This window comes from Bos taurus, chromosome 20, assembly GCF_002263795.3.
Source record: "Bos taurus isolate L1 Dominette 01449 registration number 42190680 breed Hereford chromosome 20, ARS-UCD2.0, whole genome shotgun sequence".
NCBI classification, from domain to species: domain Eukaryota; kingdom Metazoa; phylum Chordata; class Mammalia; order Artiodactyla; family Bovidae; genus Bos; species Bos taurus.
The window spans coordinates 56,913,794-56,940,380 of NC_037347.1; the positions used below are offsets into that span (position 1 = coordinate 56,913,794).

General features: G+C 41.5%; 1 long non-coding RNA gene across 3 annotated transcripts in view; it reads right to left on the reverse strand.

Annotated features, from left to right (window-relative positions):
* LOC112442963 (uncharacterized) overlaps positions 1 to 26,587 on the reverse strand; it is a 159,994-nt gene that overhangs the window by 121,285 nt on the left and 12,122 nt on the right. For all 3 annotated transcript variants that reach the window (XR_003031189.2, XR_009491987.1, XR_009491988.1), the window contains exon 3: positions 26,234 to 26,258. This is a non-coding gene — a long non-coding RNA (uncharacterized lncRNA). The remainder of the gene's footprint in view (positions 1 to 26,233; positions 26,259 to 26,587) is intronic.

Here is a 26,587-nt window from a genome sequence, read left to right on the forward strand (position 1 = left end):
AATAAACATAAAATACTCTGTTAAGCATCCTAACTCGCTGTGAGTCCCTTCCTTTCCTTGTTTTGGTCAAATTTCCTTCTTCCTTTGCCTAGATAGAATCTGTTTATCATTTTCTCCAAATCTTGATATTCCCTGTAGCTATATAAATTTTATTTGGCTGTTTCTTATGTATGAAAAATATATTCTCTTAGGCTTTTTCTCAGCAAAATCTTTTTGCAAATTTGTTTTCAGGATAATGTTTCACCAAATCTTTTGAATCTGATCCCCTAGTAAAATTCTCCCGCTTGGAGAAGAAGATATGGGAGACAGCTCAGGAAAGAAGAGAAATGAGACCCAATGTCAGTAATAGCTCATCCGCGAAGCTTGCCTTCCTCCCTAGACATGTTTCTGACTTGCTTATTTGGTTGATTTTCTGTTTTGTCCTTCAACCAAAATCCCAGTGGACAAAGGTTGTCCCTTCTTTTGTGTTCTCAAAAGCACCCTATAAATAACAACTATACCTGTTTTGTAGCCATTTTCTAATGTTATCTCAATTGCTTACCTTACACAAATATTTTTGTAATGATAAATATCCACAATGTCCTGTTCGACATCTATTTTCAATGAGGGACACGGACATGATGTTAATTCAAGTGTTCAGAACACAGAGCACAAAACCCAAGATATGGATCTAAATGTAGGAGTTGTGTGTCCTTATTCTGCCTCAAAATTGAAATTCAGACCATATTTTATCTGAGAAGCTCTATTTTATAGTAAGCAAAGGAAAAAGGCAAGGTGAGAGTTGTGTTGGGACTCAAAAATAAATACAGATGTTCATAGAATTGAATAAGATAAGGGATATGGATTCACTTTGTAAACTATATTCATATACAAATATACAGTAATAATATATTATTGACAGCTGACTTTTTTCACTTTCAGTCTAAATGATTGTTATAATCTTTTAGAGAAAAATTATTAATTTCCCACCAAGTAAAAGATGCAGGAAGGAAGTAAAAGTAAAAATAAGCAAACTTAGGATTCTCCTTCTATGATTGCTATCGGGGGTTGTTGTAATTTGCTAAAGAAAACAGGTGGAGAATTTACTCACTTATTTTCATAATATGTTTGAGTATTATTTTATTATCTTTATTTCCTCAAGTTATAAATAAATTAGTCAAGATTGAATATATCCAGCCTATGTCCTATTCTCAGAAAGTATTTATTCCTTAATATGTCATTAATAAGCAAAGTTATTAAATAAAATGTATTATTCAATTTGAATTATTTATTATTAAAATTTACTGAATATTGGAACAGTTTAAAATTTCTGTTTTCTTTACCTTGTTAAATCTTAATGACATCTCTGAGAAGAAAGAAAAGTACAAGTGTTATTTGTATCTACTTCGTTATTGTTGTTCAGTCACTAAGTCACATCCGACTCTTGGCAACCCCATGGACTGTAGCATGCCAGGCTTCCCTATCCTTCACTATCTCCCGGAACTTGCTCAAACTCATGTCCATTAAGTCAGTGATGCCATCCAACCATCCCATCCTCTGTTGCCCCTTTCTCCACTAGCCCTCAATCTTTTCCAGCATCAAGGTCTTTTCCAATGAGTCAGCTCTTTGCTTCAGGTGGCCCAAGTATTGGAGCTTCAGCTTCAGCATCAGTCCTTTCAATGAATATTCAAGGTTGATTTCCTTTAGGATTGATGGGTTTGATCTCTTGGCAGCCCTATATCTACTTTAGAGATGGGCAAAACTGAGGGCCAGGGAAATTTACAACTAGGATTATCATCAGTGGTGTACTGTTAGATGTTTAAACAGCAGCTTTCCTGGGGCGAGGGGAGGGAACCCCAAGTCCCTGAACTGTAGCATTTGTCAATTCTTGTGGTGTAAATACTCCCACCATGGCTGACCCAAGCTACCCAAAGGAAGTCACTGACATGAAGTTGGGAAGAAATGGACATGGCTGTTTGTTGCAACAGCAGCTCTGTACCCTACTGCTTCATGGCACCTGACTACAGCATCTTTAATAAGAGTGCTTTTCACTCTTTTAGGTTATTTTGAGTGAAATTAAAATAACCGAGAGCCAGTCAAAGCCAAAAGACCAAGAAACAACAAAAATGGGGAGAACTCACAGGATGCAGGTGGTGTATGGGGATGTCTCATGGAACACAAACAAGAGCTGACCGCTGGACCTCTCGATGTGTGAGGATGATAGTGGCTCTGAGTGCCTCTGCAGCGGACTCTGAGGGTCTTCAGTGCTGCCATTTTTTTTGCTTTGGTTACTGATAACTCCCAATTCTCTCATCTGAGATCAAAGTCCAAACTTCAAGGGGAGATGATCTGATTGGTCCAGCTTGAGTCCATTGTCCAGAGCCAGGGGACTCCATGGCTAGGATGTGGCTGCTGGGGCCTCATTGTCATGACAGATGCAGTTTCTAGAGAAGCAGGAATAAGTGTGTCCTTGAAGCTCCTCTTCAGTGGGGAATCAGGTATCTAATGTGTTATTGCCGGATCCTCCAGCAGCCACGCAATTGTCTCTTTTCAGACAACACTGTGTCAATGTGTCCTCCGTATTTGAAGTCACGCTTCTTGGGAAACTGCCTTGTTAGCCTAAACTGTGAATATAATCACCGCTAGCAACCCCTGTGTACAATCATCGGGGAAGAGGAGAAAAGAGAAAGAGAACTTCTATTTAAAAAGAGGGAAGGAAATAAAAAAGACAGACATTCAGTTAAACATGCAGATTTGATTACCTATTGTGCAAACAGTTCTGCCCTTGCAAAACCTCACTAAGAGGATGATGAGAGAGGCAAAAGCTCATAGGAGGAAAAGAATAGAAGTAAAGAGCATAGCAACATAATTTTGGAAGCTAGAAAGGAAAACAAGCAAGTAGTAACTGAATTAGCAATGTAGAGGAAATTGAAATACAAATTGGAGAGGGAAAGCCAGGTCAAGTTTTATCTCAGAAGTCCAGAAATGGACATTTTTGGAAATAGAAAATACTTCTGAAAATGGGCTTTTCAGGATGGGGCTGAAGACAGATTGTCTACAAATGTTTATAAGCAGTTACCCCCTCCCCCCACCTCCAGATCCCCTTCTTTCTTCCATTTCAATTCTGATTCCAGCTCTTTTTACCTGGCAGAAGACTTGAGAATTATTCTACGAAAAATCTGAAACAGGAAATCCAAATTCCTGGCTGAGGATGCAGACACTGAAAACAAGGGCATTAAATGAAACCCTAGACTCTTTCCATGAACGATTGGACCTCCTGACTCCCTTTCAATACTGGGCTCTAGAATTCTTGCAGCTAGATGGGTCAGTCTGAGGAAGAAAGAAACAGCCCTTTGCAACTGAGAATCAGCTAGCTGAAGGGATGGTGAGAAGCCGGGGCAGGTTGCACAGTGTGTGGTCAGAGCAGTCACACGGGACCCAACACACAGATAGACCCCTTGCTTGGGGGGTTTCCTGCTCTGCCATTGCTGTATTGAAATTCTTAATTAATTTGAACTCATGCTCTGTAAGTGAAGCCTTTGGTACAAGGACACATGCGCCATGGGCTGGAAGCAGGTGTGGACTTGATCTCAGATGGCCTCGGCCTGCAGCAACTTGGAGCGGAGCCTTGGTTCCCAACCAGAGGCTGGGCTGGGTCACAGCGGTGAAAGCACCAGATCCTTGCCACTAGACCCGTGATCAGTGACAAGGGCCCTGGCCCTTCAGCTTTGCAGAAGAGAATGCCCCAAAACACCACCCAGTATTTATTAGGAGGAAAAAGAATACTTTATGTGTGGACAGTATGTGTGAGCTGCTCCCACATGGCAGTTTAAATCACTTAGATGGGGCATTTCTTCTGGGTTTCCTCTGGCCAATCATTATGATTTGCCTGGTTCACGGTCCCTATTTGGCGTATCTCAGGATCCTCCTATGTGTGCGCACACATCTCTTAGCCAAGATGAGTCCTACCGAAAAGGTGTCTGGGTAGGACATCCCTTGACATGACTCCCCTTTGGCCTTCAAGGAACCTTTTCTGCAAATGTAGGGTCAGGGAGGTCTCCTGACTTTGGGAACAAGAAATATGTGGTCTGTGCAGGGTCCAGCCTCCTCCTCTAATTGCCCTGCTTTCTTGTCTTGGAATTTTGGTCAATAGAGAATGAATCTCCAATTGCTTTACCCTGGGGATACTCATCTGCCTCCTGCCTCAGATCCACCTTCTGACAGTTTCCCACCTGCCTCCCCAGAACAAGTTGCTCTGAGCCTCCGTGTCTGGCTCAGCCTGCCTTTCCATGTCTCTACCCTGTGTGCACTGCTGACCTCTGCCTGGGACTGAACTCCATGGATGAGCTGGGGGAGGCTGCCCTCCAGGCTAGCAGAGGCCTGGGCACAGGGAGGTGAGGGTCAACTTCAGGCAAGTTCCCCTGGCAGGCAGTGCCAAGGAAACTTTGATGGGTGGCTTTGAAGAATCCCTTATTCCCGATTCAGGTGCAACCAGCATAGATGTGCAGTCATTTGGAGGGACTGGAAGGGCAGAGAGTGAGGGCACGACTCTGTAGGCCATGCCTTATTTTCTTATTTAGCGATTTAAGAAAATGCAGTGTCCTAAGGATAGAACTATAGATAGTGTCATCAGGACTTTCCTCTATGTGCATTAAAATATGGAAGAAATAGACAAAGCCAATTTGTTTTTATGTCGGTGACCACAGTAAAAGTTCAGAACTGCAGAACAGAAATCAGACTTGCAGAATCAGATATGGAAAACTACGGGGACAGATGGTATGGGGACAGACACGCTCTTAGATTCAGTTGAGTTTGTAATAAGCTATTGAGAACAGTTAAGAAAGCATTTAAGATAGACACTGAATATGTGCAGTGAACTTCTATAAGTTAACTTGGAGAGAGAGAGACACACACACAAGATGGCAGCAGGTTTGCCCTCTAGTTCACCAAAGTGCATGGACTTTTTAGTGAAAATGAAATGGGAGGTGACTCTGATCTTGATTCCCAGAGCTTCTGGTAGTGTAATCATGTCACGCTACTGAAGATAATTCTTGTTTAGATATATGCTAGGCACACTGAATGACCCTTAAATGCAAGCCAGCGATTTCATTGGGTGAGGAAGTGATGAAGCAGCTCTACATGGTGATATGAGATTGGGCAGCATTGGACTGGGAGAGAAAGAAGGTCTGCCTTTGTGTGGCAGGTGGGTCATTTTTTACACATGATTTTTGACAAACAGGCTGATTTAGAACCTAATTCGATGCAACTCTACTGTGATTAAAATGTATAGTCTCAGAATAATCGATGTTAGCACTTATATTCATAAAAGCAAACATGTTTTCACGTACATTGGAAAGTAAAAGATTAAACATATTTGGATAAAATTAACCAATATCTGAAGCAATCTATCTTCAAAATCATATGAACACCCTCTTTTCTTCCCAAATCTTGATCTAGCTGCAAGGGTATTTATCAAATACTAGGGAAATTAAGTTACAGCTACTATAAAATAAATGTGGATACATCTCATTGCAGCAGGTCAGGAGAAATGTTTTAAAAAGTCTCACAAGAAGAGATTTAGAATCAGAATTTTTCGGGGCTCCGTAAACACTGTCCAGGAGGTAGACCAGGAAATTTGCTACTTCTTATCACCCAACAGATAAATAATGCTTGGGCTTGGTGAGCTCACAATGGTAACAAAGGGGGTTGAGCTGCTCTGCAGGCTATATCATCTAGGCTGTGGTAGATTGGACACTCTGGCTATAGAAATTATCCACCTAGGAGGTCCTGATTGAAGATAGCGGGAAACTTAGTACAAAATCCTAACAGAAAGCATGCAAACTATTAAGCAGAGACTAGATGCCAAAGCTTCCACAGCAATTTGTTGTTCGAAGGGATGTATTCCATACAATTATGAGTCGCAACTAACCATCTGTTTCCATATCCTGGCACCATGTTGGTCAGCACTGGAAAAATGAGCATCTCGTTGTTTTTGATGAGCTCCGTTTAGGTTTCTCTGAACATATGAAACACTGATGGTAATTTAATTCAGCATTTATTGTATGTCTAGGATGTGAACAGCATGGTAAAAGACAGTGGGAGAATTTCTAGAAAAAAAGCTCCAATTCTCCAAAGTGTTTGTGGGCTAGAAAGATTGAAGGCAGAAGGAGAAGGAGACAACAGAGGATGAGATGGTTGGATGGCATCACCAACTCAGTGGACATGAGTTTGAGCAAGCTCTGGATGATGGTGAAGGACAGTGAAGCCTGGCGTGCTCTATGTAGTCCATGGGGTTGCTAAGAGTTGCACACAACTGAGCACTGAACGATAACAACAACAGCAGCAAAGGAGACAAAGAATGGATGCAGACTGCAGTCATAGAAAGTGCAGTGCGTTATTTACTTAAGACATTTACTGAATGTGTACTGAATGCCGGTACTGTGCTTAAAGCTGCAGATACAGCATCTGCCTGCCAAGTAGGAGACGTGCATTCGATCCCTGTGTTGGGGAGATTCCCCTAGAGGAGGAAATGGTAAACCACGCGAGTATTCTTGCCTGGAAAATCCCATGGACAGAGGAGCCTGGTGGGCTACAGTCCATAGGGCTGCAAAGCGTTGGACACGACTGAAGTGAGTAAACAGCAACACAGACACAAGAGACAGAGTCCCTGCTGTGGGACTGTGGGAAGAGACGGCATACTGACAGTTACATATGCTGTTCTAAGTGCATCACGGGGAATCCACGGCGCCACCCGAAAGATGATCTGTCCTCCCTTGTGAGGATCAGGAAAGTCTACCCAAAGAGTTGACAACTGATTGGAGCCTTTGAAGACTGAGCATTTACTCACTTTCTCATTGGACACCTATGGCTTGAGGTCTACTCTCTTCTGGGCGTATGGGATCTAGTGCAACAAGACAGCTGAGGGCCCTGGCTTCACCGAGTGTATTTTCCAGGGCAGGGTGGGAGAGGTGTAGAGAGAATAAGTGAGTAGATAAACAAGATAATGTCAGCTGCTAAAACTACTTTGAAATGTTAAGTTCTATGGGGACAAAACTGAGAAAGTATTTTAATACTGAATCATCTTAATAGCTGAAAAACTGCTGCTGCTGCTGCTGCTAAGTTGCATCAGTCGTGTCCGACTCTGTGCAACCCTATAAATCCTGAGAGTTTCATTGCTATGCTGACTTATAAACACATCTTCTCCATACAGTAAAGATCTATTAATTGTTGGCTTGTCTAATTCATTGAATTAGATTAACCAATGAAGAAAGGGGTGAGATGGCAGAAGGATATACCAGAAATATGAAGAAAAAAATAATAGAGCAAAAAGTCACATTAGCAAGTCTTAGACATGCCAGAGTATGATGCATTCCAGGGAAATGCAGACACCCTTAGTGTGACCAGCATATGTGACCAGCATACAGGGTATGATGCAGCAAGTGGTGGAGTTGGAAAGGTGAAGAGGGACCAGATCATGAAGGCCCACCTGCCAGACTGAGGACTTGGACTGCTTTCTCCAGAAAGATTTTCTAATCATGTCACCAAGATCACCAAATGTTTATTTTAGAAAGATAAATGTTGCAGTGGAGTGGAGAACATTTGGAGGTAGGACAAAGGTGGAGATGGGGGTTCATTAAAAAGGCTGCTGCAATAATCCAGGGGAGAGATGATGAGGGTCTGAGCTAAGGCTGAGTCAGTGTAGATGGACCTGAACTAAACGAAGGGAGGCAGAATCCTTAGGATCTGGTAATTGATAGGATATGGAGGTTCTGTCAGATACTTTCATGAGAATAGTGCTAGTCCCCAGGGTGGAGATCTTTTGTTGTTGTTATTGTTGTTTAGTCACTCAGTCCTGTCCAGCTCTTTGTGACCCCATGGACTGTAGCCTGCTAGGCAACTCTGTCCAGGCAAGATTACTGGAGTGGGTTGCCATTTCCTTCTCCAGGGGATCTTCCAAACCCAGGGATAGAATCCAAGACTCCTGCATTGCAGGTGGATTCTTTACCACTAGGGCTTCCCTTGTGGCTCAGCTGGTAAAGAATATGCCTGTAATGTGGGAGACCTGGGTTCAGTCTCTGGGTTGGGAAGATCCCCTGGAGAAAGGAAAGGCTACCCACTCCAGTATTCTGACCTGGAGAATTCCATGGACTATATAAAGTCCATGGGGTTGCAAAGAGTTGGACATGACTGAATGCCTTTCACTTCTTTATCACTGAGCCTCCTGGGAAGCCTGGAGATCTTAGGAGGGACATTTGAACAGGCAGATCATGAGTTTGATCTTGAACTTGGAGCCTTTGAGATATCTCAGGGACAAGTAAGTATGTTTCTGTAACAGACTACTGAACCTAGGAGTTTAGAGCGCAGAAGCATGATTGGGACTGGGAAGCATTGAATTGGGAGCTGTTTGGGTTATTGAAGCTATGAGAGTGAGAACACTGAGGTGACCCCATGAGGAGTGAAGCAAGAATATTCTCTTCTCTTGTGAGAAAAGGTTTACACATGTGCAGAGAGAGAAAAGAGACCACCTTCTCCCCACTGAGAAGTAAAACACCCAAAGACTGAGAGGGATTTGCAAAGGTGAAGAGAGAATGGTGTCCTCCTGTGAGCAGGAGGAGGTGGGCAACTGTCAATGATCACAAGAGACTGTGATATGGAGACTGAAGACTGTCTGCTGTTTGGTGACAATGAAGTGAGTGACCATCTTCCTCTAAAGAAGTTTTAATAGAATGAGTGTGGGATGGGAGATGGGGCTAAGGGCTGTGTATTGGAATGTGTGTGTGTGCTAAGTGGCTTCAGTTGTGTCCAAATGTTTGCAACCCTAGGGACTGTAGCCCATCAGGCTCCTCTGTCCGTGGGATTCTCCAGGCAAGAATACTGGAGTGGGTTGCCATGCCCTGCTCCAGTGGATCATTCCCCACCCAGGGATCCAACCCAGGTCTCTTACGTCTCCTGCATTGGCAGGTGGGTACTTTACCACTAGCGCCACCTGGGAGGAAGTAGGAAATTTATATATAAGATTAAAGGGTAAATGAGGGATTCAAAGTGGAGAGAGTAATTGGAAAGAACTCTTGTGATAGGATTGAAGCCAGTCCCCCTGCATTGGGAGTGCAGAGTCTTAGCCACTGGATCATCAGGGAAGTCCCAGGTTATTTTAAGCCAAAGTTGATGAGAGGGAAAGAATGGGAGTGGAAATTTTGGAGGAAAAGGGACTCTGGCTTCCAAAGATCAGGGGTTGTGGATCCATAGCAGAGATGGTGTGACTTTCAGTTGAAGACAGCAAGTTGTTCTACAAAAATGGAATTAAAGAGATGTGATGGTTAATTTTATGTGTCAACCTGATGGGGCTCAGGGATGCCCAGAGAGCTAGTAGAGTGGGTGTGGCTATGAGAGTGTCTCAGGAAGAGCTGGGTGTTTATCAGACTGAGGACTGAAAGATGGTCCTCAGCAAGGCAGGTTGGCATTGCCTAATTGTTGAAGCTCCTACTAGAACAAAAAGACCGAAAAAAGAATCCCTTCTCTTTGAACTGAAACATCCATCTTCTTCTGCCCTCAGACATTGATTCTGCTTGTTCTCAGGCCTTCTGAGTAGGACTAGGGCTTAAACCTGCCCTGTTCTCGGAGGTTCAGATGGGGATTGAATTATATCATTGGTTTTCCTGATTCTCCAGGGCAGGTCAGGGGCTATCTCACCCTCCATTACTGTGTGAATCAATTCCAGCAATGAATCCCTATCTATCTATCCATCACCTCTCTCCAACTGGTTCTGTTTCTCTGGGGAACCCTTAGTCAAGGTTGCTTGTATCACAGATGAGAATGTGTGGATTGGGAAGCTGCAAGCCAACAGAACTCAATGCTCATGGGTTCCATTTCTCTATGAAGTAGATGGAAAGGCCAGATGCTGAGTTAGGATGATAATATGCAACGTTAAGCTTAAGAGAGGAGGAGAAAAAAGTGAAAGTCAAAAGAAGGGGTGAAAGTAATTATCTAATGGACAGGATAAAGTTTTGTGAAGAAGGTAGTATTGGATTTGGCCCTAATGTGGACAAGATTTAGGAAGATGGAGAAGGAGAAGTAAGTTCCAGGGAGAAGACTGGCATGAATGAAAGCCAAACAAACAAACAAACAAAAAACCCTAGAAGATTGAAGGTCACGTCAAGGTCACCAACTCACAAAAGTGAGAATGTTGGTGAGATAAGAGGTTACACAAAAGGAATTACACACACACAATGACTGAATGCTATCATATTTGTCTAGTGTCTCTGAGATCCAGCATGACTCCTGGTACCAACATGGGCCCTCAATGGATTTGTGTTACATGAGCAAGACCAACTTCATTTGCTCCACAGAAAATTATGAAAATGAAAATAAACATCCAAAGACAAGCCTAAATACTAATTACCTTAAAAAAAAAAAAAAAACAGCAAAACATCATTACTTCTCATTTTTATCTACCTAGGTGCTTCATATCATACTCTTAAGTGCTCAGTCACGTTGACTGTTTGCAACCCCAAGGACTGTAGCCCACCAGGTTCCTCTTGCCTGGGATTTTCCAGGCAAGAATACTGGAGAGGGTTGCCACTTTCTTCTCCAGAGGGTCTTCCCTCACCCAGGGATCAAATTCTGATCTCCTGCACTGCAGGCAGATTATTTACTGTCTGAGCCCGTGGGTGCTCCATAACATATTAGCACTACATAACAAACTATCCTGAAACTTAGTGGATTAAAAAAAGGAGTCTTTTTAAAAATTTAATGTCACAGACTCTGTAGGCAAGGAATTCAGGCAGCGCTCGGCTGGGTCCTTCTTCTGCTCCTAGTGATGTTGACTGAGATGCTCGGTAGTACTCAGCCGGCAGCTGGAGCACTCTGAGGGTCTAGAATGGCTCCACTCACAAACCTAGCACCTTGGTGATGGTGGCTGGCACAGCTGAGCTCCCGCTGGGACTGTGTACTGGAGCACCTACACGTGATGTCTCCAGCACGGTGGTCTGGAGTAGTCGAGCTTCTTCAGTGTCGGCTAGCTTCCCGTAGAACAGAGTTTCTCAGCAGGAGGTGAGCTTGCCTTCCCAGGGGAGAGTTGACAGTGTGTTCTGGAGCTGATAGTGGTTGTCACAAGTGGGGAGACGGTACTGCTGTCATCTAATGGGTGAGACCAGGAAGGTGCTGAGCATCCTCAGTGCGCAGGACAGCTCTCACCCACTCCTCCCAACAAATAACTATTCAGCCCAGGATGCCAACAGTGCTGATGTTGAGAAATTTCCAGTAGACCCAGGGAAGCAAGAGATATAGACAGCAGCTTCAAGGCCTTTCTTAAGTCCAGCACAGTCACTTCTCTCCATCGCATTTTCGACAAGAGACTGAAAAAGCCCAGTCTAGATGCAAAAGGGAAGGGAACAGACTCTGCTCAATGATAGGGGGCTGGCAAAGTCACATAGTGTTAGAGCATGTGGATGGCACAGCTTTGAAAAATATAATTTATTGCAACAGAAATGGAAGCATAAACAGATATCTGGGGTTGGGGGTACAGCAGAGGGGGGTGTTTAGCAGTTCATGCTTTTAAAGGTCAGAGTCCTGAATATACATCAGATCAGATGGGGGAAAGGAATGGACTCAGTGAACATACTTCAGGGGAAAAGCTTCCTCCCAACAGGAAGCCTGAGAAGGTCACTTCTTCAATCTCTGTTCCAACTGACAAGCAACCAATCAGTGAAATGTGGACCCGTCAGAAAGAGTTAGATTTTGCTCCTGCTGATTCCTTGGAACACCAAGGCCAAGAGTCTTTATTGATGCTAAGAGCACTGAGCTGGGGCCACCAATGTCCTCATTAGAGATACTCACTCCCTGAGCTCTTGGTGCCCATGGAGGTTATGGAGAACAGTTTGTTTGCTTGTATTGAATCTTGTATTGTCCTTCCCTTAGGAGGACTCCTGTGAGGCCTTTTGTGCTGGGCTGAGACCAATCTGAGAGAAAGACTCAGTGCTGTGCTCAGAACCAGCCCTTCTACCTGGGCCTTTTGTCCTTTCACCAAATCTCTGAGCCTTCAGTCTGCCCTCCATCAGTATAAGTTCTTTTCCAAGAGTTTCCATGATCCCTTAAGGTTACCAACTAGCCATGTTGGATTTGTAGTTGTATTTCACTTTATTTTTTAAAATGTATTTATAGTGTATTTTAAAAAATATTTGAACAAGTTGTCAACATCCAAAAACTAGGAAATTTCACATTAAAAAAAATAACCCTTCTGCTTGTTTTGAATCCCTAGAAGATCTGGAAATATTGAAGCCACAATCTTGATGCAACAACTCTCTAGATGTGGGTAGCATCTACTTTGTGGTAAAAAAAAAAAAGCCTGTGAAATATTTCAAGGTAATTTTCCTATTTTGGGGATTCCCAGTGCCTGGTAGCGTGTCTAACTCCCTGAGAATCCCTGAATAATGCTGATATTAAGAATAATGATAATAATAACTTCTTAAAGTTATTTAAGGCAGGATTTTCCAATGGGCAAGAAAATTTATATACATATACATACATATACATATATATACATATACATACATATACATATATATATATATACTTAGAAGCAAAATGTAAGGAGGACCTCATGGTAGCCAGTGTTCCAGACCTGCATACAAATGCCTGAATCTGAGATCCTTGGTACATGACATACAAGCAATATAAATATATATATATATATATATATTTTTTGGGGGGGGCTGGGGAGGCAAAAATGGTTGCAATAATTTCCCTCTCTTAGTCTATGCCCTTGTTTAGTCACTCTCCATAATAACCATGGCCTTGGTCTAGTTATCTCTTTGGCTAATAGAGCAAATTCCTTGTGTATTAGGTCTTGCCTTCCCTTGCTGGGCTTAGAATTCTGAAAGCATCACAGGAATAAGCCAGAGTTAGTCTTCTGGAGGGACCACGTGGTGGAGAAGTGACATGTCCTGGCAACCCAAGCCAACTGTGAGCATACAGGCAATTTCCATCTAACTACAAATATATACCTGAACCAGCTGATAATTCCTGGTGCACATAAGTCTTCCCAGCTGAGTTCTGCCCTAACAGCTGATGCACAGAATCATGAACCAATAAGTGGGTGTCATTTTAAGTTACTAAATTTGGGGATTGTTCACTAATGGAAGACAGATACGCATCACTATCTAAAATCAGTACCCTTGTGTATTTGTTGCTCTTCCTTCTAGGATCTAAGCCTTGTAATACAAGCCAACAAATTAGTTTTGTTTACACTGTGGTCATTGAGTCTGAGAGCCACCCACAGAAGTGTGAAAGTCACTCAGTCATGTCCAACACTTTGCAACCCCATGGACTATACAGTCCATGGAATTCTCCAGGCTAGAATACTGGAGTGTGAAAGAGTCATTTCCTAGGCAGGTCAATAAGGAATCTAGGGGTCCCCAAGGAGAGAGGGGTCTGGAATTCTCAAGGAGGAAGAAAGGACAAACTTTTTCCTTCTCTACATTCCTTAGGATTATATAACAATAATGTATCCTGCCTGAGGACAGTCTGTGGATTAAGGACAGTCTCTGGATTAAACCTTCTGGCTAATTCTGTTATCTTAAAATGTAAATGATGGGAGTAGGTCTGGTGAGGTTTTTACAACCTCCAGACATTCTTTGGATTGGAGAGTATATAACTTCATTGCTAACGCTAGCAAGGGGGTACTCTTTCTGCCCCCTTCTGATGCCTATGTCAGGAGCATTCTCTATCTCCTTTATACTTTAATAAAACTTTATTACACAAAAGCTCTGAGCGATCAAGCCTCGTCTCTGGCCCCGGATTGAATTCTCCTCAGGGGGCCAAGAATCCCGGTGTCTTCATGTGATTCAACAACAACCTTTCAAGTGGATAGTCTTTCTCTTCTCCATAGGATCTTCCCAACCCAGGGATCGAACTGGGATCTCCTGCATTGCAGGTGGATTATTTACCAGCTGAGTCACATGGGAAGCCCAAGAATACTGGAGCGGGTAGCCTATCCCTTTCTCCAGGGCATCGTCCCAACCTAGGAATCGAACTGGGATCTCCTGCATTGCAGGCAGATTCTTTACCAACTGAGCTATCAGGGAAGCCTACTCACAGAAACATGCAAGAAATACTTGTTGAATGAATGAACCATCTCTTATGGAGATGCTCCTCCTTTTGAGGGAAGATCAGGGAGGACAGAGAAGAGGAGGCGAAGTTAAGAGAAGTGAGGGGATTATAAACTTAGGTGACTGGAGTCAACAATGCTAGAAATTTTAAGACTGGAACAAAACCTATACAAAAATTAGAGAAACTGATTTAATAAACTCCTTTTGAATTCCCACTGCAGTGGGAATTATTGTTCATTATTGTTCAATTATTGTTCATTTATTTGAGCAAAAATATTTCTGAACTATGTGAACAAGCCAGCACCATTAAATACAAAGTGTTGTGTCTTTTTAACTCAATTGATTCTTAGCCTCTTAGGAAAATTACCTGAAGGCCTTTTAATACAACATTGCAAATGAAGCAGCCAATTTTACTCATAAAACTCCAATCTTTTTAAAATCTTGACATATTATTTTAAAGACTGCTATAGATTAACTGCACATTATGAACTCAGTCCAGCAGTCTTAATAAAGAGACATTTCCACTTGATGAAAAAATGCAATAAATTCAACTGGTTAAAAAGGAAGAAATGAAAGAAAATGAGAGATTAAGATCAAGTTTTTTTTAATATATGAAATCAACACAAGTGAAATTATTTCAGAGCAAAGATCAAAGACTTGATAGTTTGCAAAGAAGCTAAAGAATCTACCATGTACACACTGGATTGGACAGGTTTTTAAAATATCATTTTCTCAAGTTCTAAATTAATGCTAGTGTCAAAAGACCAACATTTGAGTATTGGCTCTTATTCTTAAAAGCTATTTTCCTTTCTAATGAATTTACTGCCAAGATACCTCTGAAAATAATTTTGGCTTTGTTATTTTTTTTTTAAGTTGACCTCTATATGGTTTATAAAATTACTTGAGAATCATAGGATCAAATGTAAAGGTCATGATTATTCCTGCCTTAATTTTTTTAATAAAAAAAATTGAATTAGTTGCTTTACAATGTTGTCTTAGTCTCCACTGTACAACAAAGTAAGTTAGCTGCAAGTGTACCTGTATCTCTGTCCTCTTGAGCCTCGCACCCACCCCCTATCCCACCTCTGTAGAGCATCACAGAGCACCAAGCCGAACTCCCTGTGCTACATGACAGCTTCCCCCTGTCTGTTTTACACATGGTAGTGTGCATATGTCCAGAGAAGGCAGGGGCACCCACTCCAGTACTCCTGCCTTAAAAAATCCCATGGACAGAGGAGCCTGGTGGGCTGCAGTCCATGGGGTCACTGAGGGTCGGACACGACTGAGTGACTTCACTTTCACTTTTCACTTTCATGCATTGAAGAAGGAAATGGCAACCCACTCCAGTGTTCTTGCCTGGAGAATCCCAGGGACGGAGGAGCCTGGTGGGCTGCAGTCCACGGGGCCGCACAGAGTTGGACACGACTGAAGCGACTTAGCAGCAGCAGCAGTGTGTATATGTTAGTGCTACCCTCTGCCTCTTATTTTTACCATTAAAATACACAAGCAAAACAGTTGAAATACTTGTATATAAAAAACAACCTGGACGACTGTATTATGCACTTTCATTAAGACTTTGATTGCTGTATTTTTGAAATCATGTTTATGGACAAATATCAAATATCAAATGTTATAGAGGGCGCAGAGTAAAAAGAACTCTTATCTACCACCCTTGCCCACCTGCCTCACAGTGCTTTTGCTAAGGGTCAACAATATGACTTGTTTCTTGTATCCTAATTAATCAACACACCAGCATCCAGGTGGGCATTTCCTTTTTATTTCTCGGAGGTGATAACAGATATAAAAACTCTCCAGGACACCGTTTTCTTTTCTACTATCTCCAATACATCTTAACAATTATTCTATGTTTGAATGACCAGAGTTATGTCAGTGTTTTCAGTGTTGATATTCCATCATATAATGTATGATTTATTTTATTTTATCATGCTCCTATTGGTGCAAATTTAAGTTGTTTTAATCTTTTGATGTACACGCTGGGTATCAAAGAGGCAGAAGAACCAGAGATCAAATTGCCAACATTCCTTGGATCATGGAGAAAACAGAGTTCCAGAAAAATATCTATTTCTGCCTGACTACATGAAAGCCCTTGACCATGTGAATCACAACAACTGTGGAAAGTCCTTAAGGAGATGGGAGTAACAGACCACCTTACCTGCCTTCTGAGAAACTTGTATGCAAGTCAAGAAGCAACAGTTAGAACTGAAACCACAGACTGTTTCAAAATTGGGAAAGGAGTACAACAAGGCTGTATATGATCACCTTGCTGATTTAACTTCTATGCAGAGTAAGCCAGCCTGGGTGAATCACAAGCTGGAATCAAGAATGTGTGGAGAAATATCAACAATCTCATATATGCAGATGATATCACTCTAGTGGCAGAAAGCGAAGAGGAACTAAACAGTCTCTTGATGAGGGTGAAGGAGGAGAGTGAAGAAGCTGGCTTAAAACTCAACATTCAAATAACGAAGATCATTGCATCTGGTCCCATCACTCCATAGCAAATAAAATGGGAAAAAGTGGAAACAGTGACAGGTTTTATTTTCCTGGACTCCAAAATCACTGTGAACAGTGACTATAGCCAAGATATTAAAAGATGATTGCTCCTTGGAAGGAAGCTATGACAAAGCTAGACAGCATATTAAAAAGCAGAAACATCATTTTGCCAACAAAGGTTCATATAGTCAAAGCTACATTTTTTGCAGTAACCATGAGCAGATGTGAGAGTGGACCATAAAGAAGGCTTATCATCAAATAATTGATACTTTTGAATTGTGGTACTGGAGAAGACTCTTAAGAGCCCTTTGGACTGCAAGGAGATCAAACTAGTCAATCTTAAAGGAAATCAGTGCTGAATATTTATTGAAAGGACTATTGCTGAAGCTGAAGCTCCACCTGATGTGAAGAGCGAACTCATTGGAAAAGACTTTGATGCTGGTAAAGACTGAAGGCAAAAAGGAAAGGAGGGAACAAAGAATGAGATGGTTAGGTAGCATCACTGATTCAGTGGACATGAATTTGAGGAAACTCTGGGAGATACTAGAGGAATGAGGAGTCTGGTGTTTTGCAGTCCATGGGCTTGTAGAGTTGGAACAAGCAGCAGTGATTGAATAACAATAATAGCAACAATAGATAAGAAATCCATATTGTATTTCATTTGAAATTCTCTTATTTTGAGGTAAATATATTTTTTATAAGTGTAATATATTTACATTTCCTTTTCTGTGAATTATCTATTTATGACATTTTCCATGTCTATAAGATTATTGATTTCTTTCTTATCAGTGTAATAAATCCATAATATTTATAGTAGTCATTGTGTATATGTTTCTGGCATTAAAAACAATCTCTACATGAATATTGCTATATGTCTTGCAGTTTGCTATTTGTCAGCTTACATTGATCATTTTGTGGTATAATTTTTAAAAATATGTTAACCTATTTTATAAGCAACATATCCTATGTTTGAAGTTTCCTATCTGGGAGTCAACACTATAAAGAATATACTGTATTTGTTCTGTGCCCTTAGATTTAATCTAATTTTTTTTTTTTAAAGAAGAGTTTGCTAGGGCCATACAGATCATCATGCTTTCTAGGAGAAATCTGAGAAGATTCTAGCAGCAACCAGGTGGACAGTTAGTTCCCTGAAGTAGAATTTATTCTTACAAGAATAGATCTATGAAAAAATTCTGCACTTTAGATGTCAGGAACACAGCACTTAGGATATACAGGAAAAGAGTCTGCATTTTAAAATTTACTATGAAAAACAAGGGCTTCCCTGGTGGCTCAGATGGCAAAGAATCTGCCTGCAGTGCATGAGACCTGGGTTCAATCCCTGGATCAGAAAGATCCCTTGGAGAAGGAAATGGCTACCCACTCCACTATTTTTGCCTGCAGAATTTCATGGACAGAGGAGACTGGCAGACTATAGACCATAGGGTTGCAAAGAGCCAGACATGGCTGAGCAACGAACACTTTCAATTTCATGGAAAACAAAGATTAATTTGGGGAAACATTTGCTTCATGCTCCATAAAATTTAAGTGTAGATAAATTCTGGAAATAGGATATTGCTGGGATGGAAATCCTAGTCTAACATGAATAGGATTACACCTGAGAGGCAGTTGGAAACAAGAAGTAACTGATTGTGAAGGGGAGGACTGAAAACAACACAAAGATAAAATTATAGAAGTTGTCCTTTAAAGACCAATGGATACTGCTAAAAAACAAATCAACAGATGAAAGACACACACACACATATATCTTAGAATAAACTGGGGAAAGGACAAAAATACAGGATGAGCCCCAGAAACAAAGAAAAAAAGGAATGAAAATGGAAGATGAAGAGCAGAGATGGAGAGCTGCTGATTTTGACAAAGATGCTAGATGGAATGGAATACCATGATAATGAAGGCATTTGAGCACTCAGCTTTCTTTGCTGGAAGCTAAAGAAAATTATTCTGGCTAATTTAACAAAAAAGAAATTTACTTAAAAATATTGTTTAGCTTACAGTATCTCCAAGATGGTTCCAGAATCAGGCTTGGAGTCTAGGTAACCAGGCAGTAGGCAGGTAATCAGGCAAAGATAGTACAGCTTGGACAGCAGAAGTATTGAATGTTGGATCTGAAACACTTCCACCTCACTGCTGTGTTGGGCACTTGAATGCAGCTGCCCCTCCTATGCCACCCTGTTTCTTCCTGTAAGATGCCTTAATTTCAGCATCTGCAGGGTTACCTTGCAGTGAATTAGCGTAGATCATGTACCTGTAGGAGATTCCCAGGTGGCGCAGTAGTAAAGAATCTACCTGCCAATGCACAAGACGAAAGAGACTCAGGTTTGATCCCTGATCTGGGCAGATCACCTGAAAGAGGGAATGGCATCCACTCCAGTATTCTTGTCTGGGAAATCCCATGGACAGAGGAGCCTGGTGGGCTACAGTCCACGGGGTCACACAGAGTTGGACACGACTGAGCAAGCACTCACTCACGTACCTGTATGCCATCCACCAGGAAGGTAGTGAATACGTGCCATCTGACATTTTCACTTTCTGTAGAGGTTTTTGTGTGTGTGCGAGTGCTCAGTCGCTTCAGTCAGTTTGCAGTGTTTTCCAAATACAATGACAGATTCTTCAAACATAGAAAAAGCCTTTATTAAGAGGTACAAACTTCTATGCGTAAAGTAAATAAGTTACAAGGATCTACTGTAAGGCACAGGGAACAGAGTCAATATTTTATAACTTTAAATGGCATATAATCCATAAAAATATCAAATCACTGTTGTACACCCAAAACTAATATAGTAGAGTAAATCAATCATACTTCAATAAAAAGAAAGAAAGAAAAAAACCCAGAGTGTGGGCTGGACCCAGGGATTTGCTTGTAACAAACAGAAGACAATAAAATGGATTGGATATTACTTTCCAGAGTATGCTACAAAAGACTGACTTCCCTCTTGCTGAATTATCTCTCTCTGGCTCTTCTCACTGGCTTGGTTGATGCAGCAAGGTGCCCTGTTGAGCTGCCACCCAGCAAGGAACTGAAGACCCCTCAGAGCAGCAGCAGGAAGAACTGAGGCCCTCATTTCAATATCCTTTGGGAAAATGGAATTCTACCAACACTCCCACGAGTGAGCTTGCAGGCAAGTCCTTTTCCCATGGAATCTAGAGGTAAATTGGTCCTGGATGACACCTTGCTTGCAGTGTGGGACAGTCCTTAGCCAGAGGCACTCAGCTGAGTCCTACCCAAAATCCTGAACCACAGAAATGCTGAGATAATTTATGTTGTAGGTTTAACCCCCTAAGTGTCAGAGCACCAGCAATGAAAAGCTAGCAAAAACAAAACCCAACATACTTTCTAAAGATTCTTAGCTCAAGAGTTAATCAAAACTAAAACTCTTCATTATATATGGGAAATAGCAATGAAAAACCTTCACAAATCAAAACAGACAGGTAAATGTTCACATCTGACCCCAATGGTATGGTTTGCGTAGACCCATGCCTCTATGCGGGCTTCTCTGGTGGCTCAGATGGTAAAGAATCTACCTGCAGTGCTGGAGACCCGGCTTCTGTTCCTGGTCAGGAAGATCCCCTGGAGAAGGGAATGGCCACCTACTCCAGTATTCTTGCCTGGAGAATCCCAAGGACGGAGGAGCCTGGAGGGCTAGAGTTCATGGGGTTGCAAAGAGTCAGACACAACTGAGGGACTAACATAAAACATCATCTGTGCCACATGCTTCTTTGAGAACAAGAAAAGATGAATAAATTGAAAAAGGGATTCTGTTTGAAGGCCTCCGAGACAGCTGAAGCAGCTTGGACTTGAGGGACCAAGTTCCCGCATAGAAAGGAGCTTATTGGGTTAGATTTGTGCCAAGGCTGGGAACCGAGGAACTAATATCACAGAGAGAAAAAGAAGTTATATCTGGAATCTCAAAAGAAATGATACAAATGAACTTACTTACAAAAACAGAAAGAGACTCACTCACAGACTTAGAAAAGGAACTCATGGTTGCTGGAGGTCAGGGAGGGAAGCGATAGTTCAGGACTTTGGGAAGGTCATGTACACGCTGCTATATTTAAAGTGGATCATCAACAAAAATCTCTTGTATACCGTATGGAACTCTGCTCAGTGTTACATGGCAGCCTGGATGGGAGCCGGGTTTGGGGGAGAATGGATCCATGTATATGTATGGCTGAGTCCCTTCACTGTTCACCTGAAATTATCACAATGTAGTTTATCAGCTGTACCCCAATACAAAATGTTTTAGATGTTAAAAAAAATAAAAATTAAATAAATAAAAAAGAAGATAGAAACTGGTATCTTCCCTTCTTCACCAAAGAATGTGCTATTCTCTTCTCCTCCCACCGCTCCCCCTGCCAAAGAGTGTCCATAGGAGCTGCAGTTCACACAGCTCCTTAGGGTGGACCCTGGGCTTGGAGTGAACACACCTACAGGCATCCATCTATAAAGCACATGCTCACAAGGACTCTCCCATCTCTCCAGCTTCACTCCCCCGAGCCTCATTCCTGCTCCTGGGAATGGTAATTCCTAATAAAGTAATAGCTCATAAACCCTCTGCCTGAGGCTTATTCAGCGTATTGAAACTACATTCAAAAGAAATGAACAGAAACTAAAACACTTTTAAGACACCAGCGATGGCTAATGAGGAGACATAATGGTATAAGCTCCCCATAAGTTGTATTAGGTTCTGTTTTCATTATCAGTTTAAAATATTTTCTAATTTCCAGTGTGGCTTCTTTTTCTGAAACATAGATTAATATATGTGAAGCACCTAAAAGGTACATAGTAAGCATATATAAGTGCTAATTTTTATTATGGAAACACATAAAGATATGTACATGCTCCTATATCTATGTACACACAAACATACAGTATTACAAGTAAAAGACAACTTTTACAACATATATGACAGACATAATAATAACAACAGTAGCTTTTATGGAGTGTCCTGAATAAGGTCTCTATGTGGCAACACCATGCCCTACTATCCACATTTTGAAAATGAGAAAACAGGCACGGTGATTTGTCTAGGTCATACAGCAGGTAAGCGATGGAGCCTCATTTTGAACACAGGAGAAGGAAACGGCAACGCACTCCAGAATTCTTGCCTGGAGAGTTCCATAGACAGAGGAGCCTGGTGGGCTACAGTCCATGGGGTCTCAAAGAGTTGGATACGACTGAGTGACTAACTTTCACTTTCTTTCAATTTTAGTCCATAAAGAACTTCTGAATTCTGGTCCAGTTTACATAATGAGAGGCAGAGTTATTACTTGCCTTTCTCAAATTCTATTAAAATAAGAAATATCTAAGTAAATCCATGAGATATTGAAAAGCCAGTGGGGGTGTCAGTGGCTTCATAAAACCAAAAATTCTGTAACATACAAAGCAGTTGGTGATCAATTAATAGTAAATGCTAACAGCACTGAGAAATTACAACCCGACCACATTGTAACTTGAGTTTACAGAGCCACAAAAAAAAAAAAAAAAGAGCAGAACTGGGAGAAAATATGGGTACTGCTGTTATGCCAGATATTGAAAAGGCAACAGTTGAGAAAGAATTGTTGTTCTCTCCCCGCAACCCACCCCCCCCCCCCACCCCTCCAATTCCATCCCTAGAGAGAGGCTGCTTCTGAAATCAATTCTCAGGTCACTGCCTCTGGAACTGTGAAGGAAGGGCTCTGACATGGGAGGTCTTGGGAATGAGCCCTGGACTGGAGATGATTCCAAGATGCAAGGTTCCTAATATGCCAGGTCCCTGAGGGCATGACAAGGGATGTGGGATCTCACACCCACAAACATGGAATATAGACCATATTTTTATAATAACTTTAAATGGAGTATAATCTGAAAAATATTGAATCACTATGTTGTGTACCTGAAATTAATATTGTAAATCAATTCTACTTCAACAAAAAGAAAGAAAAAGCCTAAAGGGTAGGCTGGATTCACACTTGCTTTTAACAAACAGAATACAACCAAAGTGATGGGATATCATTTCAAAGAGTAGGTTTAAAAAGATTGACTTCCTCCCTGGCTAGATTCTCTCTCTCTGGTTCTTTAATTTTCACTGTTGATGAACCAAGCTGCCCACATGGATCCAACTTTCGATACCTACAAAGCTTGGGAGGAAGCCAAGGTCAAGGACCTATCTCAACAAGCACAGCCAGCAACTGTTGAGAATCTCAAAGTTCACAGCAGAACCATCTGGGACATTCAAGAAAAATACGGTCTCTTCTTGCACACGAGGAGAGAGAAGAGGAGGAAGTTAATGAAACAGATGTGAACATAAAGGACATAATGGACCTGGTCATGTCACAAGAAAATGCTTTAAGAGCCAAGGCAGTCTGCTATCCTCCAGGATAGCAATAATGACATCATAAATGCTACTATGGAATTAACAAGGTAACCATCTGAAAATGAGGACTCAGTTATTTTGGCATTTCTAAAGAGTAATTGTAGCTTGGTTTTACATTTGAACTATTTCCATTGGTAATACCATTATGGCCTCAATTTTATACTGCTTGGTTCATGGATTCTACTTTAGTGATTTTTCTTCAGGATATAATCAGAAAATACAAAAAAAATTTTTCTTCATTGATGCCAATACAAACATTATTGATAATAACCCTTGCCTCCCCTTCTCCCATAAAAAACAAAAGACAAAACCCAAAACAAACAAACAAACACAGAAAAAAGAGAAAAGAATACCCTAGGAGAAAACAAGTAAATGAGACATCCATGAAATATATGATATCACCTCTCCAATAAAAAGTATATTTTAGAAGGATATGATATAAAGGATCAAAATACTCTCTGTAGAGTAGACCCTTAGCTGAGCCATAATATTTGGAAGGACTAGAGGGCTTCCCATGTCATTCTAGTGGTCAAGAATCTGCCTGCCAATGCAAGAGACTTAAGACAGTCAGATTTGATCCCTGAGTTGGGAAGATCCCCTGGAGGAGTAAATGACAACCCATTCCAGTACTCTTGCCTGGAAAATCCCATGGACAGAGGAGCCTGGTGGGCTACAGTCCATAGGGTCACAAAGAGTTGGACACGACAGAGCGACTAACAAATAACAACAAAATACCTCTCGTGTACATTTAAGATATCCAAGAAAACTGAGTAACTTCTTGAAATGGCCCAATCCACCACCTTAAGTACCATCTTCAACTAAAGACAAAAGAGAGATGTGTGTGGGTAGGGGAGAGTACAGTTATGGGGAAAGCATAGTGAACAGGGTAAATTTGTTTTACAGATTCCGATCATCACCTTCTTCATTGACAAGAGTTTCTAGAGATTTAGAATCCTTCTTCTCTTCCTACTACAGAGAAGGAAAAGTGAAAGTGTTAGTTGCTCAGTCGTGGCTGATTCTTCACAACCCCATGAATTGTAGCCCGTCAGGCTCCTCTGTCCATGGAATTCTCCAGGCAAGAATACTGGAGAGGGTTGCCATTCCCTTCTTCAGGGCATCTTCCCAACCTAGGGATCAAACCTGGGTCTCCTGCATTGTAGGCAGATTCTTACCAGGGAAGCCACCAGGGAAGAGGAGCCACCAGGGAAGCCCACAGAGAGGGAAACATGTTTAAATATGATTTCCCTTATAAATGTAAATGTACCTTACAAAGAACAACTTGGTTTTCAGAGTTTTTCCTGCGTCTGCTGTTTCTTAAAAATAACCAGCTCAAGATCATCCGTATGCCAAAGAAACATATTTTGGGGTGGCATATTTTGATCCTCTTCACACACAAATGATAGGATTTGAAAAAAGCAACTTATATCATATTAAATATTTTCTTTTTGTCTAAGAATTACTAATATGACCTTTTTAATGACTGAGGTTTTTTTTTTTTTTTTTCCTTTTGTTTCTGGTTTTAAACTAATTGTATTAGGATAACACTTTCCTATACTAGTCAGATTTTTTTTTTTTTAATCATCACAAACACCTCTCCTAAAAATATGGGAATAGGTATCATTCCCATGAAGTGAAGTAAAAGTTGCTCTGCCATGTCCAACTCTTTGTGACCCCCTGCATGGTGAGAGTGGAGTCTTACCCACGAGGCCACCAGGGAAGTCTCCCTATCAATAACTTTTAACAAATGAAAGGTTGTTTTTTTGAGCTAAAGTTTCTATTAATCTTTACTTATTTGTTGTTCTTGTAGTTTAGTTGTTAAGCTGTGTCCGACTCTTTTGCAACACCATGGACTGTAGCCTGCCTAGGCTCCTCTGACCGTGGGATTTCCGAGGCAATAATACTGGAGTGGGTAGCCATTTCCTTGACCAGGGATGGAACTTGGGTCTCCTGCATTGCAGGCAGATTCTTTACCATTTGAGTACCCACAGAAGCCCCATCATTCCCCTAACTATCACTGTTGTCTACCAGGCGGCTCAGCGGTAAAGAATCCACCTGCCAGTGTAGGAGATGGGGGTTTGATCACTGGGTCGGGAAGATCCCCTGGAGGAGAAAATGGCAGGCCGCTCCAGTTTTCTTGCCTGGAAAACCCTGTGGGCTGAGGAGCCTGGCAGGCTAAAATCCATGGGGGTCACAAAGAGTCAGACATGACTTAGTGAATGAGCACTGCACTGCACGTGCTGTTTAGTAGCATGTTCTTTTATTTAAAGAATTTCAAAATCTACAGGACCAGGAGTTAATGGTTTTTAAAGACCAATTTTTAGCTTCCATAAAGCTAATCTCAAAACCAAAATATTCTTTGAAATCAGTGGGAAGTCTGTTCACTGAGCATTGGAAAAGATGAAAATAAGTTGAAAGGAAGTAACTCTCACCAGTTTCTTCTGAGTTACCTCATGCACACGCATTTCTTTAATCTATTTTAAATTAGCATTTTATTTTAAGCATATGCTCTTGTATTATGCATGGCCTGTTCAATTAGTCTTTGGACATTGTCCTTTTCCCCTAATTGTCTCTACGTCTTTCAATATTTAAAAAACTCTAATTTTAATCTTTTTTTAATTCTAAAATTTTTTTAGAATATCCTCTTTTGTATAATTTATCATTTCCTTTTTAGAGTTACTTTAACAATTATAACTGTTTTTTACTCAGATCTTGGGGTATTTTTAGGGTGGGGATTCTCTGTCTTGGTACTATTAAAATTCGGGGCCAGATAATTCTTTGTTGCAGGGGCTGTTCTGCGTTCATTTCAGTTCAGTCACTCGGTCATGTCTGACTCTCTGCGACCCCATGGACTGCAGCACACCAGGCTTCCCTGTCCATCACCAACTCCCAGGGCTTATTCAAACTCATGTCCATCGAGTCGGTGATGTCATCTAACCATCTTATCCTCTGTCTTCCCCTTCTTCCCCTGCCTTCCATCTTTCCCAGCATCAGGGTCTTTTCTAAGGAGTCAGTTCTTCGCATCAGGTGGCCAAAGTATTGGAGTTTCAGCCTCAGCATCAGTCCTTCCAATGAACACCCAGGACTGATCTCCTTTAGGATGGACTGGTTGGATCTCCTTGCAGTCCAAGGGACTCTCAAGAGTCTTCTCCAACACTACAGTGTACTGTAGTATATTCAGCTGCATCTCTGGCCCCTGCCAACAGCAGTACCCCACGAGTTGTGACAAGCAAAAATACCTTCAGTCATGAACAAGTATCTCACCTGGAGGTGGGGGCAAAGTTTCTCCCTGTTGAGGAAACAGAGATGGGGTTAAGTTTTAGGCTTCTGTCTCTGTAAATCATGATTTACAGATTTCATAAATTCTCTGAAACATTATAATGAATAGATCTTTTACAGCAGAATTTTTATTTTTTCCAGAAAGTACACAGAGAAAGTTTGTGAAAATCAATAAAGGGAAATCTCCTTAAAATGAAGTCAGGAGACCCAGAAGGGAGAACTGCCCTGCAGGTAGGTGCTAGTGCGGTAAGTCACTTCAGTCGTGTCTGACTGTTTTGAGGCCTTAAGGACTGTAACCTGACAAGCTCCTCTGTCCACGGGATTCTCCAGGCAAGAATA